The sequence below is a fragment of the Rutidosis leptorrhynchoides genome, chromosome 1 (genome assembly GCF_046630445.1).
Source record: "Rutidosis leptorrhynchoides isolate AG116_Rl617_1_P2 chromosome 1, CSIRO_AGI_Rlap_v1, whole genome shotgun sequence".
Lineage (NCBI taxonomy): Eukaryota > Viridiplantae > Streptophyta > Magnoliopsida > Asterales > Asteraceae > Rutidosis > Rutidosis leptorrhynchoides.
Window position 1 is genome coordinate 291,156,534 of NC_092333.1, and position 6,854 is coordinate 291,163,387.

Sequence of the window (6,854 nt, forward strand, 5' to 3'; positions counted from 1 at the left end):
ATATATATATATATATATATGATTTAGATTTATTTAATAAACACTCGTAGCACTCGTTTGTCATCTTGATAGTTATTAATCAAGTTAAAAACGAACTTATATGATTTTAAAATAAACGGTTAGTCGAAAATGAGTTTTTCAAATTATAAGCTTATTAAAAATATATTTAGGAACTATTTGTGGAATTTTAAAACTTTTTATATTTTGCTTGGGGTTGGGAGTGAAGAATTAATTTAATTATTATCTAACAGTTAATGACGAAATTTTATACCATATTGACTGGAATAAATATAGATGATATATGTAAAAATTTAGAATTTTTCTGAGTACTTGTATCCGCCACTAATTATCAACGGAGTACGAAATAATGCCTCTAATAAAACTGTGCAGAAATAATAGTTAATTTACCCGTGACTTGTGAATAATTATTCTTATGTGTTCTTAAATTCAACATATTCTGTGTTTTCTTTTCCCACTTGATATAAACTATCCATTGAATCATGCCACTACTTCTATTTAACTGTTTAATCTTTGTTTTATTCCATTAACCCATTTGCACAGAATATATCTATACATATATTTATATGTGCACATTAGTTATATTAACACACACCATCACTACTATCTCAATCTTCCATATTAGTGAACTCCTCACTTCCCTCACAACTAGTCACGGCAACTTTACACCATCACCACCATCCGACCACCAAGATCCACCACCATTCGAAACCCACCATGAACACCCCACAGTTATTCTATGGCAACTATTCGATGGGAAAACCCACGATCACCATGAACACCATTCAATCACTTTTCTTCTTCTTCTACACCACAACCACCATGAACCACAGTCCACTGCCACCATCAACATCTTTAGTTTCTTTCTCTTCTTTCCCCTTTCGTTTTGAATAGTGCTCCAAATGAACATATATTTAGGTGCAATATCCTTCCAATATGTAAAGCTTTTAGTTACTATTGTTCTATTTTTATATAATAATTGTTTAAATAAATAAGTGCGAAGACAAAAGAAGAAAATGACTATTTGAAGAAGCAAATGACCAAAAAGCTCAAATGTATAAGAGACAATCCAAGTAGTTCCATTAATTAATGAGAAACATCTAAAAATTACAAGAGTACAAGTCGAGGAATGCAAAATACAAGATATCTAAACATACAAAAGGACGTTCGGAAATCCGGAACCGAGACATAAATCGGGCGTAAACGTACGAGACAACGGACCTAAAATTACAAGTCTACTATGCACAAGAATATAATATAATATATATATAATTATATAAAATTATATATATTATATTATATTATATATTATATAAATCAAGCCGCCCACATTTTAAATCAAATGATTGAGCATGTCCAGCCTGGCCATGCGATCGCATGGCTAATTCACTAGGAACCCATGCCATCGCATGGGCCCTAATTGTTGGTCAGGTCTATAAAAGGCCAGCGATTTCTGCCGAATGATACACTCTCCACACTTCTTTCTTTCTTTCTTTCTTTCTGTAATTAATATTTATATTTATATTTATAATATTAAGTTTAAGTTAAGATTAATAATAATTGGGTTATTTTAAGAAATGTTTTACGGATTTTAAAGTCAGAACTCTGTCCGTGTAACGCTACGCGATACATAATCACTGTAAGCTATGTTCTTCCTTTTTAAATTAATGTCTCGTAACTAAGTTATTATTATGCTTATTTGAGCCGAAGTAATCGTGATGTTAGACTAAATATTAAGATGGGGTTATTGGATTTTGTACCATAATTCGGGTTTGGACAAAAGACCGACACTTGTGAACATTGGACTATTGACTATTAATATGTAGGGGGTATTGTCTAATTGAATGACAACTCATTGGAACCTGTCAAACCTATCTTCAAATTAGTTAATCTAATAATTATTAAATTGATTACGAATGTCCTATTTAGTGAGGTTTATACGACATCATTTACAATCATTTAATTAATCAATTGGATTGGGTAATTAATTATTCATTTTAGCCAAGTGGATAAATTAATATATCATGGACTTAAAACAGAGGTGGATTACATACAAGGATAATTGGTGTAATTATTAACAAAGTATTAAAATCTTGGATTACACGTAGTCGATAACCTGGTGTAATTATTAACAAAGTATTAAAACCTTGTTACAGTTTAAATCCCTAATTAGTTGGATTATTTGACTTCGAGAATAAGGTTAATTTGACGAGCATTTTATAATTATGACCGATGAACTATTATGGACAAAAACCAGATAGGTATCAAATAAATCCAGGACAAAGGACAATTAGCTCAGATAAATAAATTAAAATCAAAACGCCAAACATCATGACTACGGAAGTTTAAATAAGCATAATTCTTTTACTTCACATTCTATCGAAATTTTATTTACTGTTATTTTATTTATCATTATTTAAATATTGTTATTTATTTTACGCACTTTATTTATTGTCATTTATCTTTATGCTTAAAAACATAAAATCGACAAACCGGTCATTAAACGGTAAAACCCCCTTTTATAATAATACTACTATATATATATATATATATATATATATATATATATATATATATATATATATATATATATATATATATATATATATATATATATATATATATATATATATAGTTATTAAAAATATAGTACGTAATCGCTAGCTCCCAGTGGAACGAACCGAACTTACTAAAAACTACACTACTCTACGATTAGGTACACTGCCTATAGTGTTGTAGCAAGGTTTAGGTATATCCTATCTATATAAATAAATAAAACTTGTATCATATTTCGAAGTATTTCATATTAAAAATATAATCTATTTCGTATACACCACTGCACACATCAAGTTTTTGGCGCCGCTGCCGGGGACGCCATAGAAAGGTATAATAAAAAAATTTAGTTTTTAAGCTATTTTTGTAAAAATATATTTACATAAGTTTTAAATATGAAAAACAAAAATATAAAAACAAGAAAAAGAAAAAATATATATATATCTATATTTTTAAAGTTTAGTTAAATTAAAAAAAATTTATATTTTTATTTATTGTTAAAAGTTATAAAAACTAATAAGTAAATTTTTTTAATTTATAAGTTTTATTTAAATTATTTTATTTCTATAAATTAAAAATCAGAAAAAAAAATTAGAAAAGTAATCGGGCCGTACTGTAGCAGCCCAAACAATCTGGCCTGGAAGTCGAATCCATGCTATCACATGAGCCTGTCTGACAGGTCTGAAACATAGTACGTACGATTAGGGTTAGGTTTAAATTAATTATTATTATTATTATTATTAACCTAATTAGGGTTTAGTAATTTAATATAATTAGTTTTAAATTTTAATTAAATTTTGTATTTTTAAGTTTCAAATAGTTTTATTAATTATAAAATTAATACTTTTATAAAATAATAATATAAAAATAATATTTTTATAAAAATAAGTAATTTTATCATTTTTTTTATATATCTTTTTATAAATTGTATATTTTAATCTTTTAATTTGTAATTTGTATTTTTATCATTCGTAATTAGTTTTAAACTTAGTTTTTGCCATAGTTATTGTTTATTTCTAGATTTTTAAGCTTTCCGTAAAATCCCTTAAGTACTTTTTCTTTAGAATAAGATTTAGATGCTTTAGAATTTTACGATATCGCTTATCGCTTTAATATTTAATAGATTTTAGTGCCTTTTAAGTTATTGCCGTTTTGGATTTAGAATTCCTTTAAGCTTTAATACCTTTAGACGTAACTTTTAGTCTTAATTTTTTAGAATTCTAAGTTTCGACGCTTTATTTTCTTATTTTTATTTTTCGACTGTTTGTTTTTCGACGTTTGTTTTTCGACTCTTATTTCTCGACGCACTTTTTCTTTTTCATTTCTACGCTCCAGTTTTTGGGACATAGAATTTTCAAAATTTTCTTTAAATCTCGACGAAAAAATTATTTTAAGTGGTTAAATTGATAAACATCCAAAATTTTCTGGTTCGTAGTAATAGTTGGATTTGTTAGTGGCGAGTTGTGGGCTTTCAATTTAAAGGGTCCTGGCTACCTGCTGCATCTATTGGTTATTCGAAACGTGGGCAAAATCAGAAAAGTCTATTAATTTGATAACTTTAATAATTTTTATCTTTATAACTAATAGGATATGCAGTGAATGCACCGAGCAAAAAGTTCACCACCTTTCATACGCTCACCACCTGTAACTCGATCAAGACATCTTGCCAATATTGTCGCCATTGATTTTTTTTAGAATCATCATTAAGTCGACCAAGTACTCCAATTCAAATTTCCGATAATCCATTTTTTGTACCCGACCTTACAATTGAGAACCCGGAGGATATTCAAGGACAATTCAGAGATCCTGAACCACTAATCATTCCTCCTGAACCGCAAATCATACAACCAAAGATTGTTGAGGAAGAAACCATTAAATCAGAATTCTCTAGTGATTCAGATTCAACAAATTCAATCATGGAAAATCAGGAACCTCTAAGTATGGAAGATCGAATGAGAGCTACACGCACTGGCCAAGGTCATGCCATTACTCAACCAGACATTAATGAGCCAGATTATGAAATTAAGGGACAAATCCTACACATGGTAACTAATCAATGCCAATTTAGTGGTACGCCAAAAGAAGATCCAAACGAACATCTTCGAACTTTTAATAGGATCTGTACTCTATTTAAAATCAGAGAAGTTGAGGATGAACAAATCTATCTCATGTTATTTCCCTATACTTTAAAGGGAGAAGCCAAAGATTGTTTAGAATCGTTACGTGAAGGGGCGATTGATAAATGGGATGTTTTAGTTGAAAAATTTCTTAAAAGATTCGTTCCTGCATCTAAAGCCGTGAGACTTCAAGGAGAAATTATTACGTTCTCACAAAAACCAAATGAAACATTATATGAAGCGTGGACAAGATTCGGAAAGTTGTAAAGAGGATGTCCTCAACACGGTTTAGACACTTATCAAATAGTACAAATATTATACCAAGGATGCGACTTTGCTACAAGAAAAGACATCGACACAGCAGCTGGTGGTTCCATTATGAAGAAAACCGCTACCGAAGCTCACAAGATTATTGATAACACAGCCTCCCACTCGCATGAGTGGCACCAGAAAAAAGATATTTTTCGTTCATCTAAAGCGGCTAGAGCTGATTCTAGCCATGACTTTGATTCCATTTCAGCAAAAATAGATGCTTTTGAGAGATGAATGCAAAAGATGACTAAAGATATTCAAGCAATACGAATCATTTGTGAGCAATGCGGTGGACCACACTTAACAAAAGATTGTCACATCGAGCAAACGATGGAACAACGTGAGAATGTTTCTTATATGAACCAAAGGCCGGGAAATAATTATCAAAATAATTATCAACCGCCAAGGACAAACTTTAATTGAAATCAAAATATTCTTTACATTCTAATTGGACCCAACAATAACTCGTATAACCAACATGATCTGAATAACTAACCAACTCAAAACAACACTTTCAATCAACAAACACCTGGCTTGTATAAACCACCACAAAAAACTGAAGAGAAAAAGCCAAATATGGAAGAAATGATGGCAAAACTAATGGAATCTCAAACACAATTTATTACATCTCAAACCCAAACAAATGAGAGGTTTGATTAGTCATTTAGAACTCAACAAACTTCCATTTTGAATCTAGAAAAACATGTAGGTACTCTTGCTAGCATGATGAGTGAGAGGGAACAAGAAAAGCTACCGAGTGATACTGAAGTAAATCCTCGGAATGAGAATGTTAATATGGTGTCAACAAATTCTGAAAAACCAGCACCAGAAGATGGGAAGGTTTTAGATGTGAGTAACAATGAAGAAGTTACGCCACCACCACCACTCGAGTATGTAAATCCAGTGGTGGCACCATGCAGACCACCCATCCCATTTCCAAGAAAAGGAGTTGAGTATGAGCAAGTAATAGGTAATAAAGTTTGTGATACCTTTGGAAAGAAGAAGAAGAATAAGAAAGTGCAAGAGCATAAAATGTAGTTTCATGTACTTGTGTCTATTTCGTAAAATATTTATAAAAGCAGCGCATGTATTCTCAGTCCCAAAAACATATATTGTAAAAGCATTTAAAAAGGGAGTAATGAAACTCACAATACAATATTTTGTAGTAAAAATATTCATTCGACTGAACTGAACAATGTAAGGTTGGCCTCGGATTCACAAACCTATATCATTTGTATATATATTAAAACATATAATCGTAATCGAGTAACTTTATATATATTTAGTTATGTATTAAGATTAATTTATATATATACTTTTATTAATACTTATAATATATTATTATGCTTATTTGATATATAATTTAATTAACGTTATATCAATATCAATAATATTATGTCGTAATATTAAGCGATATTAGTATAATTATGTAACAAATATATATGTATATAAATTTCTTTCGTTTGCAAAGTAATAGTTATTGTAATAATAATACTAGACTAAGTTTAATAATAATGATTATAATGCTAATATCAATAATGATAGTAATAATAATAAATAAAAATAATAATAATGATAAGATAAAAGTGATAGTTTTCAATAAAATAATATATATATTTTTTTATAATAACGGTAATTTTAGTAATAATAGTTTTTAATAATAATAATAATAAGGATAATACTAAATTTAAATAAATAATTAAATAATAAAAAATGATAGATTTAAAATAATGATACCTTTAATAATGATAATATTAATATTATTAAAATGATAAAATTAATAATAATAATAATACTAATGATAATTATAATACTATTAGATATAATCCTAATGATAATAATTATAACCTTTAT

General features: G+C 28.7%; 1 non-coding gene across 1 annotated transcript; it reads right to left on the reverse strand.

Moving 5' to 3' along the window:
• Positions 1-4,871: 4,871 nt before the first annotated feature.
• Positions 4,872-4,978, reverse strand: LOC139886856 (small nucleolar RNA R71). Its single transcript, XR_011772717.1, has one exon. It is a non-coding gene; the product is annotated as a small nucleolar RNA R71 (small nucleolar RNA).
• Positions 4,979-6,854: the final 1,876 nt, after the last annotated feature.